Source organism: Pinus tabuliformis, chromosome 6 (genome assembly GCF_031772625.1).
Source record: "Pinus tabuliformis cultivar Carrire ecotype Pingquan chromosome 6, CPIR1, whole genome shotgun sequence".
Taxonomy (NCBI): domain Eukaryota; kingdom Viridiplantae; phylum Streptophyta; class Pinopsida; order Pinales; family Pinaceae; genus Pinus; species Pinus tabuliformis.
The window spans coordinates 1,219,710,881-1,219,726,382 of NC_142292.1; positions in this window are offsets into that span (position 1 = coordinate 1,219,710,881).

The following is a 15,502-nucleotide window of genomic DNA, read 5'->3' on the forward strand; positions in this document are numbered from 1 at the left end:
TGGAGAAGGGTTTGCCTAGAATGGTGCCCTCTTTGAAAAACCTTCAATCCCATCCCTAAAACCCCAACAATCAGAATTTCTACGAAGGTTTTAATATGGAACCAAGTGGGACAACAAAAGAAGATAAATACGAGCCTTACTTGTTGCAGGGTGAACCATTGACAGAATTCATCAAACAATTGAGCTTGCAATCTTCGAGGAAGAATATATGTTGATCGCCATGACAAGGGTAGCAAATACAATTCAGAAAACCCTAGTACTAATCCCAAGAACCGTAGCGAAACCAGAGGAAACAAAATAAGCAATTGGTAACCCAAAAACCCTTGTGCATGCCAAAGAAAAATCTCTAGAAAACGTTAACCATGAATTTACCTGACTCAACAAGCGACTTGGTACTGGATGGAGTGGTTCAATGGTAAATAGTAACATGATTTCTACAAAAGGAAGAATAACAAATGAGTTTCATATGGTTCATTTTCAGTAAAGGAAGAATAACAAATGAGTTTCATATGGTTCATTTTCAGTAAAGGAAGAATAACAAATGAGTTTCATATGGTTCTAGGGTTGGTGGGTGTTTAGTCTTTAACCACCTCCTCCACATTGCATTGTAGATTGAACCCTAGTAGATGGGAGTTGCAGCTAAAAAAAAACCTCACACTTTCCAAGACCATCAATCACCAAGTGGCATACAACAGGAGCGACTTTATGATAGTTCGGAAGTCCTTTTTATGTAAAGGTTATAACATATATTATCAATCAAACCATATGAGACTATATGATAATGTTGAAAGAAATAAAATCTTGCTCGGTAATATACATTACAAACATAAAATGCCACCAATTTAATATAAGGGCATAGAACATAGGTTGTATGATTGTAATAAGCACCCAAGTATAACCTTACCTCAATGGCATAGGAGAAAAGAAACATAAATGAGATAATCCAATGTCGAGTAAAATAATTGGTAAAAGTAATTAATACATAGATTAAACAAAATGTTGAGATATGCTATAGGTGGTATCAGATCTTAAGGGTTCAACATTGTGGCCTATTTAAGGGAAAATAGTAACAAATTGTGTTATGTCCCACAACAAAGAAGAATTGGAAATATGGCAACCCTTCCTACAAGACCAAAATTTTCACCCTTACTTGAGTCAAATCCTGAGATATGGATGCAACTAGGTGAAGAGCTTTGGTCCATATCCACTATGTTGTTTTAAAACAATGTAGAATTGAGGGCAAAAAGCACCAATTAAGAGTTGACAATGAACAACAAATGAGAAACCAAATAAATTTATAGGTTATAGAGTCAGGGTAAGGAGAAGTGAAAGAACCCTACCATGAGTAAATCAAAATAAATATCGTTATGTGAATTTAGTAATTAAAATATTGATGGAATTATTCTTGAGATACCATTACCCATAATAAGGGATATGTTGGGCACCTAGAAGAACAAACGGATGTTTGGAAGATTTATTTAATAACACATGTTAATAAGTAAATCATATCCCACTATTATTGGATAGTGAGGAGAGAGAGAAGTTTATGATTTGTAACGATAGGGAAGTATATGAGTAGACATATCAGGGGACATATACATGTGTAAATGTTCAAGTAAAGTGTCAAGTCCCATATTGTTAAACATTTATAAAATATCAAATGGGTATGTTAAGAGAGAAGGAGAAGTGTAGCATATGAAATCACCCTGAAAAGTTTAGGGTTATCTGCATGATGATTACTTGTTTCTAGTTGCAAGACCCTTCTGTTAATTTGTAGAAAAATTATGTTTCGATACCCTTAATTTATAATATTAATAATCATAATGATGTTTTAAATTAAACATATATTATGGATTGTTGAAGAAGGAGATACGTATAAAAAGGGGTAAAGATACTATTGGTAAGTAATATTTAATTATTTCACTACATACAACTGGAAAGTGATCACCTGATTGGTATAAACTACCCCCTCGCACATATACAGGTGTTGATCAAGAACCTAGTTGAGGGAGTGAACGAGGGAAATACTTGGTAGTAAAAAAATAAATTTTGAAATCCTAACAAAGAGTAATCTTACCTGTGTATGGGAAGTACATCGAAAAATGAAAGACTATAGCAAAATTGTGAAACAAACACAATAATAATTGCATCATATTTTAAAAAGAAGATATTACAAACCCATTGTGGAATAATAATAAAAAATATGAGAGTTATAATCGAATAAAAAAAATCAACAAAAAATATACACAGAATAAGGTATATATAGAATTAGAAAAGGGAATAAAGGGGATTGAGAACCTTGTAGTACATAAAACCAAATATATGGTGTGTTGGTATACCCAAGAAGCCATCTAGACATACTTAATGATAACTTTTGTCGAAGTTGAATGGAAATGTAGAACACCCATGACTACAAAAGAAAAAATGTATAAATATGAGTTTTTTGGAGTTATCTTGGGTGATTGGTAGGAATGGTCAGAATCCTTTACACCAAATTAGACATTAGTAAATGATATGGTAGAAATAGACAATGATGACAATAAAAGGTAAAAATCTATATGTCAACAATGTAACTCAGGTATAAATACGTCAAATACAATAATAGTCAATTGGTACAAGTAAGTTGGATTTCATGACTGATGAAAACAAAAATGGTAAGGGAATTAATAAACATTCTCACTAAAAAGCCTCTTCATGAAGTGAGTCACAAAAGGACTGGTTACAATTGTGGAATAAATGGTACAAACCATCAGTGTGGAGGTTTGAAAAAGTCAAGTAATTGAGGATTGTTTCTTGTTTAAAAACCAATGAAATGGAAGTAAGATGTGATAAACTATCATAATAACTTGTGATTGAAGGGGACTTGTCTCGGGAATAATGAAGTGAGAAGTGTATTTGAGACTTTTAAGTTGGAAGTGACATAATAATAGTATTTGGGTTACTCCAAGACACTAAATGAACATGGAAGCACTTTAGAACAGTGTTGTTGATACTTTGAAAGATATCAACTTTATACCAAATTTAGTAAGTATAAATTGAGCAAGATTAGAGTCAAATACAAAATATGGAAATATACTAGGAAGAAAATGCAATGACTCTTTGAATATAGAAAAAGAATCTAGACAAATTTTGATTTCCTTATACTTGATGGGCGTAGGGGGACTCAAGATTTTTGTGAGCTACATAATTGTAACACTGACTCATGGAATGATTCTCTAATTGGTCTAATTTATAACCACTTTGTAGTTGCAAAGGTTAAGTCTGATTGAAATCAAGATGACAAGAGGATTTTGATTGATTGAAATGTCTGTTAATTGTAATTCTAATATCTAAAGATTTGATCTGAGTTGGTACAATAAGATGAACAAGAATAGGTTCAAGCTAGATTCCATGAGCAATCTAGCAGAACTATATAAAAATATATTTACAAATTAAGGCCAAATGATACAACCGCAAACTATAAGGAGAAAACTCTTAACCTGGTCGTTTCTAGTCTATTGCTTTTTCTTAAAAGTTTTGGAAAATAGCATACGCTGGAATAGGGCAACATAGGAAAATATGTATATATGCATGACAAGATACACATGCCAATAAATGTATATATTAAATACTCTGAGGAGTCTGTTTTCCTAATGTGAATTGAAGGATTGTTGGTGGATATAGGTGAAAAAAATGTGATTAGAAAAAAACAGATAGTCGATAAATGTAACTAAGGAAATGTGGCATATAATTTGAAGAAAAAAATTTAAAGCTAGGATAAAAGAATGTTGGTAGCCTATTGGTAGAAACATTACCTATACCTGTTGACATGGAAATGGCAGCATGCCACTAGTCAATGTTACCCCAAATAAGTATCTTAAAGAACTTCAATATGACTTTTATAGATATAAATGAAGTTTGTTCAAATTATTGATTTTAATGATATGCTTACAAAATAAATATGTCAAGACAACCACACTAACATGATGTGTTGAGGCAACTAATAAGCATAGAAAATGCAAAGGGGAAAAAGACCCCATGTAACCTACAGACACCTTAATCAATAATTTTCAGAAAAGAAATGGATGTAAACCCCAAGAGAGTTGAGAGAAACTCATGAGTGAGGCGTGTTGGAAAGGCATGATGGTAAGAATTGGTAATGTAATTTTTTGGTTAGCATTGTTGATTTTAAGTACTCTCGTACTACTCTAGGTTGTTCCCTTGATTTCCATAATAGTTTCTTTTTATTTTACCTTGTGCTTTGAAGCTTCGATTCTTTATTGGGAAAAGAACATAAGGAAAGGAATAAAGTAAAGAAAAATGAAGTGAATTATAAAACCCTGATAAGACTTCTATAGGAAAAGATGGGTGAATATTTAATGTGGACAAGACCAGATCCATTTGAATGAAGGATGAATATAATATCTGTCATGAAAGTGGTAAGTTGAAGTAATTGTCCTAGAACTTTGGTAATGTTTCGTTGTGGCATATTTGATATCATGAAGTTATGATGGTGCCTAAAGAATAGATCATTGGTTGCAAGCCATCATGGGGACAAGGTAAAGAAAACCTTCCTTGAACTTAAATAAATAAAAATGATGATAATAAGTATGATTACTGTGTGAGTGGTCTAGTAAGATAATTAGTTATTCCCATGTTAGGAAAAAACTACTATCTATTAAAATTTCAACGGACCTCACATGTCAATTATATTAAAATACTTTGTTGTTGGATGAAGTGAATAACAGGTTATGATCCAATATATAAGCAAAAAACTAAACTAGAGTAACACGGTGAGTGTGATACATGAAATACACACATGAGCACAAAAAGGGAGAAATCCCATGACTGTGCATTGAAGAAAAATTGCGTATAACTTACATCAACAACCTATAATATAGGACGACAAAGGGGCCAATATTGAAGGAATGTTGCAAACTGGACACTTTGTTTGGCACTAAAAGAAAATAGCAAAGCAACTCAAGATGGACATAACTAAGTTTACTTGGACAAAGTAGACAACAATATATCCACCTTGAATATGGTGGAAAATGAAGTTATCCTAAACATTACTCATGCATGAGTAACGCATATGTAACATTTGAATTAAGATAAAAGCTTAATATTGCTACCTAGTATGATAATGCACTAGTTGCACACTATCATAAAAGACAAGAACAGTAAAAGTTTCTGAAATATTATTATTACTAAGTAAGTAGTATATATAGAATTGGTACCTCCGTAGTCTAAAATTATAGGGGGACTACACGGTGGGGTCCTTGTCAATTAGAATAGTCATTGGGTAAGTAAAATGGATTTATTGCTATGGTTGATGAGTTTACAATGATGCTACTAACTCTTATTGAGTGCAAGTTGCTACCCTTGTTGGGTTATGATGCTTGTTGATGACCCTTGCTAGGTACATAAATAACAACTAATGGTGTTTATAATAAGGTTTGAAATGATATATAAATGTGTGTGTGTGTGTGGGTGGGTGGGTGTGTTCTTAAATAATGATTGATGGAAACTATTTAGCCATAAAAGTTGTGGACGTATGTAAAACCAGATGGAATATTCCTAGTCGAACCTCTGTGCATTCATGATCATAGAGAAATTATGCTACAAAATCAAGCAGTTACCCATGTTAAGTGTAGTGGAAGCATTTCAGCCCAAAATAGGCTACTTGGGAAGATGATTATTTTATGCGCAAGCCATATTCCAACCTATTTTGAGGGCCAAGAAACACCGAGGATAGTGTTTTGCTCAAGGGGGAAGATGTAATATTGCTCAATGAATAGTAAATATTTTAATTTACTTCTACTGAAATGACTTCGCTAATGGTGGGCCATGTGAAGGTCGAATAATTACTAGAATATTTTTTGTTTTGTTTAATTTATTAAATGCGGAAATGATTTATGTAGATAGCCATACAATTACATTGGAAAGTAATGCTAAGAAAAGTTTCACATTCAAGGCAGTTGAGTTGCCTACCCAAACTCCTTCCTTGGTAATAAAACTTCTTAATTAGAAGAGGAAGCCAAGAGAGTAAGAGAGGAACTTGAGGCAATATTGAAGGAGAGATAGACTACAAACTAAAAACCTCTGACATGACATAGTAGAGGAAGGCAAGAAAGTGCCAACATAAGGAATTATTGAGTTGGTTGGTCAATGGAATTCCAATTGGATCCTGTGTTCTCAATCTTTAGGACCCTAAACTAAATCTAGTTGGGATCATAAAGCCTCTGGGTTGGACCTATTCAAGTCACTGTTCTGAAACTGTTTTGGATGTAAAGTTGGCTCAGGGGGGGGTTCCAATGGTGTTATTGATTCTCATAGGTTGGGTGGAGCATCCTTTCCCTTTTGATTTTGTGGCTGACTCATATAAGCAGAGAAATGGAATATATAAGTACTAAGAAAGTTTGATTTTCTGTTGGTTAATGTTTCAGAATTGAAAATTGTTGTTTATATTGTGAAGTATGCTTAAGATTGAAATTTTTGTTTATACTTTTAAATATGTATAAGAATGAAATTGTTGTGTAACATTGTGAATTATGTTCAAGGCTGAAAATTGTGTTTATACTGTGAAGTATTTTCATGATTGAAACTGTTATTCATTCCATGTTTAATCTCTAACTAAAAGAAAAGAGAAAAGGTTTTCCATCCAAGAAGTTAGAGCATAATCCTGTGGTGAAATTAGGATTAGTTCCTAGGTAAAGCCAAAATTGTCGCTTAGGAACAATCCCTAACTCACAAAGAACATTGGTGTTGAAAATAAAACAAAAGTGTGAAGTAAATTGCTACACAGGAAATCTGTAAATTAAATATAAATTGGCAATTGTGTATACAGTGAGATAACAAAGATAATCTGACTATAATTCTCAAAGTGAGAAAATTAATCTATAACCAAGATAAGATAAATATATTGTGCATATAGAAAACCTAGAACTGATTTATAATCATTTTAAAAATATGAACTATGTAAGGAAATAATGGCACAAAATATTTATAATACTGAGAATGGTAACATGTTTCGTAGATAATGCAATCCAGGGAGAATTTTAAGGATGGAAAATTATCTTGAAGTTTAAAAGTATTGGCAAATATCACTAGTCCATAATCTGCAAAGTATAAAATGTTTATTGATGTATTTGTAAAATTATTCAAATTTATAATGATTTTATATATACTCTCGATATAATGTTGGCGATTTTTAAGGTAAAATAATTTTATATTGTAAAATTTGGGCGAATCATTTTTATAAAAAATGGAAATTGGATAGCTTTTTTTTTTGAAAAATCATGGAAAATTAGCCCACATGCAAATATTAGCCCTTAAAATTTTCCATGATGCAATCTTTCGAACTAGTTTGGACCCATACTATGACAGGACACAGTAAATAATATAGTCGAAAGAAAAATTTAATTAATGGATGCATCAAAGAATTCTCTACATCAATGGCTATATATATACAATGAATGCATCAAGAAATAAACTCACAATAAACTTATTCTAAGAAGGATGGAAAAGCAACATTTTGTTGGAAAGAAAATCATTGAAAGTAACTAAGTAGAAATTTCTATTAACCCCAGAAATATTATGGACAAAAATATAGCCATTATCGGTCCTTAATAATTTAAAACCATTTGGTAGCTAGTACCTTTAATAATTACAAGAAACGATTACAGAGAACCCAAAAAAAAATGAGAAGTGATCAATGACTGCAACCGATTAATTCCAACACAAACATAACAAGTTGCGAAGAACTGGACTGGATGCATGAACTTAGCTCAGTGGCAAGCCACATAAGTATGAAAAGAAATTTGAAAGAGATATACCATGTAGCCCTAAGAAGAAACCCTAGTCAAGTGAGTTCTCAATAACACCAGGAGAAGAACGAGAAGGATAAATGTTTAAAAACTTGGGTAAATTACCACCGAACCCATGGACTGACTGTTGAAGGTCACAGTTGAAAGTAGGATTACAACTTTTTTTAGGGCGAATCATTATAAATTGCAATTTTGAACGAAATAGCCAATAAAAATAATGATCTAAGATCTTTTTCTTTTAGATGTATTAAAGAATTACATGGATAAATTGCAGCTTAACCATAGAAATTTAATGTGCACATGAGAGAAGAGGAGAAACATATAAAACCATGAAATAAGACAAGAGACTTGATAACTAAGTTCGTCCAATTTGGACTATGTCTTCGGGCCCTTCTCAATCAATGGGGAGGCCTTCATTCATTAAGTGGCATGGGAAATAAGAGTACAATGAACATTTACAAAAAGGAGTCTTATACCTCCATTCTAGAAAATGGCCAAAAAATGGAGAGATCTGTTGTAGAAACTGGCATCACCATTGAGTTCCTGTCGCCAAGAGGTGAAAAATCGATATAAAACTTGCCCAATTCTGACACTGGACCAAAACTGACCCCCTGGAAAATGTGCTCAAGCAAGGTTCTGCCCCTTGTCACAGGTCTACTCATGGTTCCGCCACCTGCAATTCATCTGCCTCGAAATACATGTGCACTGTCTCCTCCTCGCCGCACTATGCATAAGTGTTTAAATATAAATTGGTGGGCGGATAAACCAAAGGAGGACCGTTGGGCACAATGGAAAACAAGGAATTTTTTTGAGGAGGGGTCGGGGGATCAAATCCCGCCCCTCTCGAATTAACTTGCGTATAATTTTAATGTTTAATGTGGGCGGCGGGTCCATTGTTTTGGGTGGCTCATGCCCCCTTTCCGCCGGTGGTTCCGTAGATAGGTGAGGTGGAGGGATAGCAGGGTTGACAGCGCGTGCCCCCCACCATATATTTAATATGGTTCCATTTGGTGGACTTCGGGGGTGGCGGGGTCATGGCCACACACCCTAATCTTTGATTTTTGGTTATGGTGGTTCTTGGGGCGGTGGAGTCATGACTGCCCACCTTATATATATATATATATATATATATAAAATAAATAACCACCACCTATTTCAAAATTTTCCAGAACCTTAGGAAATATTAGAAAAATTAACAGACCCACAATTTTGCCTGGAAAATTGGTCAGATTCTAGTGCCAAATCCTTGCCAAATTGCACCCTCGTTAAGCCTGCCACATGGGTAAGTCAACCCACAAATTTGACTGCTTATATCTTCTTCATATGGACTCAGATTGGAGTACTATTCACACCATTGGAATCAGGGCGACGAGCACTTCGATTTGATGGCAAGTTAATTGACTTTCTACCACTTTGAATTTTGGGCCTTTTTCATGCCACTGGGGTTTGGAGATCCACCTAGATCAATCCTCCCCATTGAGGAGCTTTTCGACCACCAAAAGATTTATCATCCAATTGGAAAGTGAGAGAATTTTTCCCTCACTCTTTCCTTTTCCAGCCATTTTGCCTTGCTAGGGTGCATCCCTTTGAAACCAACTCGAAGGTATTCCACATCCCCCTGTCGTAAAGTCATGGTTCTTCTATCAAGGATGATATTTTCAGGAAACTCATCGAGATACTTTGGTGAAAAATCATCAACTGTGGGAACTGATCCCACCTCTTCGATGTCCATAATCAATGGTGGCTCATAGATATTTAAGTTTTCCACATTCACTATGGAGTACATTTGCATATATGTCGGCAAATCGAGACGAAAGGAATTTTCTCCAATCTTCTCCAAGATGGTGAATGGACCATACCGGATTAGTCGCAATTTATTCCCTTCTCCCTTAATTATGTCCTTGTTGATATGGAACCACACTTTTTCACCCACATGAAAATGATGGTCGACTCGGTGTTTGTCATGTTGAGCCTTGTATTAGGCTTGACTTTTCTCCAACTACTCCCATATTGCTTGGTGAATCAACTGGATCCGCTAAATGAACCATTACGCTTTGTCCCTGTCATCACAACCACTTGAGTCATATTCCCTTCCAAAGACTATATCAAAAGGATCTTTGGGTAGCTAGCCAAAATATGTCTCAAATGGTGAACGATGCATAGATGAGTGCACTGCTTGATTGTAGGAATGTTGTACATATGGAAGATGCTCATCCCACAACTTAGGATGTTTTCCACAATAGCCTCGCAACACGTGTACCATGGTGTGGCTGAAAAACTCTGTTTGTCCGTCAGTTTGTGGATGAAATGTCGTGCTTCTTTTCAACTTGGTGTCCATCATCTTCCACAAGATGGTCCAAAACTCTCTAAGAAAGCAAGAGTCCCGATCTGACACAATCGATGTGGGCAACCCAAAATGGACCCAAAGATGCTGAAAGAAAAGATAAGCAGTTTGCTTTGCAGTGATCTACTTTTTACAAGGCATTATAATACACATCTTACTAAAATGGTCAATGACGACATACAAATAGTCGTGACCTTTTCTAGACAAAGGCAAACCTCCTACAAAATCCGTTGACACACTTTCCCATGGACAACTCGGAATAGGGAGTGGTTTGTAGAGCCCAAGTTTTCTATTAGAGGGCTTTGAAATAGAACACATCACACAACCCTTTACATAGTGAGTCGCAATGTTCTTCATATGAGGCCAAAAATAAATATTTGTACATGACACAGAGATTTTTCAACACCAAAATGACCAGACACAAGGGAGGTGTGGGCATCCCGGATTATATGTACCCTTTAACTTGTGGGTATTCACAATTTGCCAAGGTGATACAATAGTTTTCCCTGCAAGTGATAGTTGTCCACTTGTGAACCATGGGTTAATTTTGCATAAATCTCCTTAAAGTCATCATTGTTAGCATATTGTTCAACATAAATTTCAAAAGATAACGAAACATTATGCAAAATAACAGAAGCAGAAATAGGAGGGCGAGATAGAATATTGACCACTTTATTGCTAGTGTCTTTCTTATACTTTATTACTAGATGAAACTGCTGAAGAAAACCCATCCACCTGAAATGAAGAGCTCGCTGCAACTTGGTTTGTAACTAAAGATACTGCAAGGGCTGATGATCCGTATGGATGATGGTCTCCTTGCCGATCAGGTAGTGTTTCCACTTTTTCACACTCTGGACCAACGCATATAACTCCTTGTCATAAGTGGGATAGTTTATCACATCCTGAGAGAATTTCTCTGAATGATAGCATATCAGCTTCTTTTGCTGCATAAGTACAGCTCCCATGGCATATCCACTGGCGTCTGTCTCGATCTCGAATGGTTGTTGGAGATTTGGTAAGGCCAAGACCGGTGCGATGCTGATCTTTTCTTTCAATGCTTCGAAGGACTTATGCTGCTTTCCTCCCCATTGAAAGACTTGCTTTACACTTGTCAGTGTGTGTAAAGGTGCTGCAATAATAGATAAATTGGCAATAAATCTCCTCCAATACTATACTGCACCCAAAAAGTTGCGAACCTCAGTTACACTAGTAGGCTTATGCCAATTTACAATTGCTTCAACTTTAGAAGGATCATTTTTTAACTGACCATGACCAACAATTTTACCTAGGTAAACCAAAGAGGTTTTCCCAAACTCACACTTTGATAATTTTACATAGAGTTTTTATTTTTTCATTACATCAAGCACTTTATTTACATGACATACATGTTCATTCCAATTTTTACTAAAGACAAGAAGATCATCTAGATATACCAGAACAAATTCATCAATGAAAGGCCTAAAGAGATCATTCATGACCCTCATGAAAGTGGTTGGAGTGTTGCAAAGTCCAAATGGGTTCACCATCCATTCGAATAACCCCTGCTTGGTCTTAAAGGTGGTTTTCCACACATCCTTCTCTGCAATTCGAACTTGGTGATAACCACTACGCAAATCCAATTTTGTGAAATAGATAGAATTCTTTAATTGATCTAGTAAATCATCAATGTGCGAGAGAATAACGAATTTTCACCGTGATTTTTTTTAGTGCTCGGTAATCCACAAACATCCTCCATGTGCCATATTTCTTCAGCACTAAGACAATCAGTGAGCCACATGGAGAAGTGCTCGGTCTGATGACCCCTTGGTTCAATAGTTCATGCACCTGCTTTTTTATCTCCTCCATATCAATAGTTGACATCCCATACATGCCAATATTTGGTAAAGGAGCATCATGCTGCAAATGGATCTCATGTTGGATTTCCCTCTTCGTAGGTAATCCCCTTGGTTTCTGAAACATCTCATCATAGTTATAAATTAATTCACATAATTCCTTTTTATGCACATGATCACAACCATGGAAAGCATCGGATAATTTTGCGTCTTCCCCCCTTACAACCATAAGCATGCAACCCTTACTGTAATTCACCAACCTCTTCATTTTTCCTGCACTTACAAGGCTGACATTGATTTTTTTAGCCTCAATCTCATAATAAAACAATTATAAATCCAAAATTGTAATTAAATAAATCAGATCTTGAGAATTAGGAGTTAGTTCCTCAAACTAGGGAGTTTAGTTAGGATGAGAGATTCTCTCCAACTAGTTCTCCTAGATTAGTGTTTTGTTGAGAAAAATTCTCAACCATAGTGTCCAAGATAGACGTACTATCTTGAGACCAACTTCCTCATGTATTTATTTGTACTATTATCATTATTTGTACATTGGATTGGATTGATTAATAATGAGAATGTGAGAAATGTTGTAAGGCTGAGGCCTTTTCCGCCATGTCTAGTTTTTGTATGTCTGATATTTATTTTATGAGTGTGAGTGTGTTATGATTAGTGGTTTAATTTTCTTCATGTGGTATCAGAGCCTTTTTGGCCTACCTACGTCACTGGAGGGACCAAGTAATATTGTGAAGCATAAAGGTATTCGTTGAAGTTTGGTGAATTGTTGGAGCCGTGAGATGCCGTGAGGCTGCTCAATGTGAGCATAGGGGCATGTGATCCAAGTGTGACTGTTGTGTGAAATGAACTGTTTGATCAAGTGGATTATTTTCTGAGTGTGGAAGAGGGTTACATGGAGCTAATGTTTTGTTGTGTCGCCAGTTGAATTAAAGTGTGCACCAAAAGAGGAATTGGAAATTATGGTTGGCTGGTTTTGAAGAGGTTGCGTGAAACCTCTGCATATTCTGCGTAAGTGAATTCTAACTGCTGAGTACGTGTGTCACATTGAGTGTGTAAGGTCGAGAGCCAAATGTTGTTAGTGTGGATTCATTGCTCAGTGTTGAGAGTCAAACATATGGACAACAGATCGATTGAGCTAAAAGGCCATGTGAAGTTGCAAAACAATTGAGTCGAGGAGCAGAGGTGATTAGTACCCTGATCATTAGAGAGGCGATCTCTATAGCATTGATCGGGAGAGGAAACAACCGACCTGTGCTATTTGATTTTGTCAACATGAGATCCGTTGTATTAGAGAAATGGCTAGTTGAATGTTGAATGTCCGAATTCGCTCCTGAGATCATTCATAAGCTTAACTCTTGGAGGATCTGCATGTTGGCCACAGGTTGATTGCCACTCTATTGGAGGATCTGCATGTTGTTGTTGGAGGATTTGTGTATTGGTTGTTGAAGGCCGAAGTACTACTCGAAGGATCAATTTGTAGCATCACTCATTCTGGAACGTTGAGCGAGAAGCAGCGTGGTGTGATAAGGAGTAGAGTTGGGACGAATTCTCTGTTATTTTTTCAACTGCAGAGGTGCGGAAGCATAGTGACCATCTGGATTCATCTCATTTGCTTGCGATGTCGGTTGTTGAGATTAGATTTGTGCAACTTTTCTTCGTTGTTGCAGCTCGATAATCAGCGTGAAGAGCAAGTAGTGGAGGTCGATCTTCCATGTGTCTGGTGAAGAGCTGGACTGGTGGATCTGCTTGCTGGTGATGGCTTGATCGATGCAGTGGAAGTCGAGCAGGTTGAGTGGTGGTAGTTTGGCCATCGTTGGCTGTGGTTTCCCGTGGCAGATGTGGTAGCAGCCTCTGTAAGGCTATGGCATCCCTGTGTGGATGTGCACGTTCAGCGGATCTGAAGACACGAATCTTTACCGACGAAGCTACACCCAGATCACTTGCCTGAGAGAAGTCAAATCTGTTGCTGATGTGGAATGAGAAAAACAGAAGGCGATGTGGCTGTGCACGCTGTCATCCACGCTGCCAAAAAGGTAACAAATTATTTTTAGTGTGCATAATTGACCTCTCAATCAATTAAATGCATAAGACTATCATGGGGTGTGCTTTACAATTTTTATATTCACATTTGAAACGTAAACTCACTTTTTCATAAAGTGATTTTATAAAATCCATTAAAAGTTTTAATGGAAGTTTAAAAGAGAGGTATTAAAGTGAAACTTTTGTAGTGGGAAATAAGGTATATTTTTTAAATGAGTGATTTTTAGGAGAGATAACGAGTGGACAAAATCATTTATTTGTAATGGAGAAATAAGGAGTATATTTTGTAATTTTGGAGTTATAAGAGATAAGTGAATATTTTTATTTCTAGAAGGTTGAGGCAGTTTTTTGAAGACAAAAGTTTGCAAGTGTGACATTCTCATTGCTTGAGAAGGTGAAGGTTGATGTACTCCCATATTTAAATAAAAAAAATATCTTTTTTTTTTTGTGCTTGTGTCCTAGATCTGCCCGAAATTGAATAAGGGGATCTTAGATACACCGTGTGTAATGAATGCATGTGCATGACTTGTGTTCAAATTATCTCTTTGTATTATGCTTAAACAACTACATGCACATAAGCAAGCTTAAGTATAAGAACACTTAATCAAGCTCCTATAATCAAGCTTAAGTACACAAGCACAAAGCGTCACATCATCAACTTGATAAGATGATCTTCCAAACAAGCACATTTCACATCGTGTAATCAAAGTAATCAAGTTAATGATGCTACAAAATCAAGCATTTCAAGCCAAGATGACATCAACATCATCAACACTTTTTGTATCACTTGCAGATAAACATTTTTTTAACTGAATTGTACGGGTGCATTCTCGGTTTTAACTGACACCCTAATTTGAATTGTTAAGGTGAATACATTAAGTCAAGTAAGTCTTCAACTGAGTCATCAAGATTGAACTTGTCATTTGTCTCTTGGGTGCATTTTCGACAATGTTCGACACCCTTCCTCTTTTTAAAAATCAGCACATTCAGTGAGTACATTCAAGAAAGCACAAAGTGTCAGTAATCAATCAAGCAAGTTCAAGAAAGCTATCTAGCAAGCAATCATCATCAAACAAGTGTGAATTCTAGTATTCTATTCTTCAAGTGAGCATCAAATCAAGCCAGTGTTTAACTCAAGTACAATAACCAATAAATCAAGGGAGCGTGTCATTCAAACAAGAAGCAAGTGAGCGTGTCATTTAAACAACAAAGCAAGTAAGCGTGTCAAAATCAAGTGCGAAAGTTCACAGCACGACATCTACAAAAAACGAGCCTGTGTGAAGTTGATTGAAGCATTCAAAAAGTGTGAGTGAAGCATTCAAGCAAAGTGATCGTCATCAAGCGAGCGTGAAATCAAGAGTTCAAGAAACCAAGTTATAAAACTCTAGAAATTGTTTAAAGCATCAACAATAAGCCACAATACAAGCGATCCTAAATTCAAAGTGAGCAAGCTAACATGGCGACAC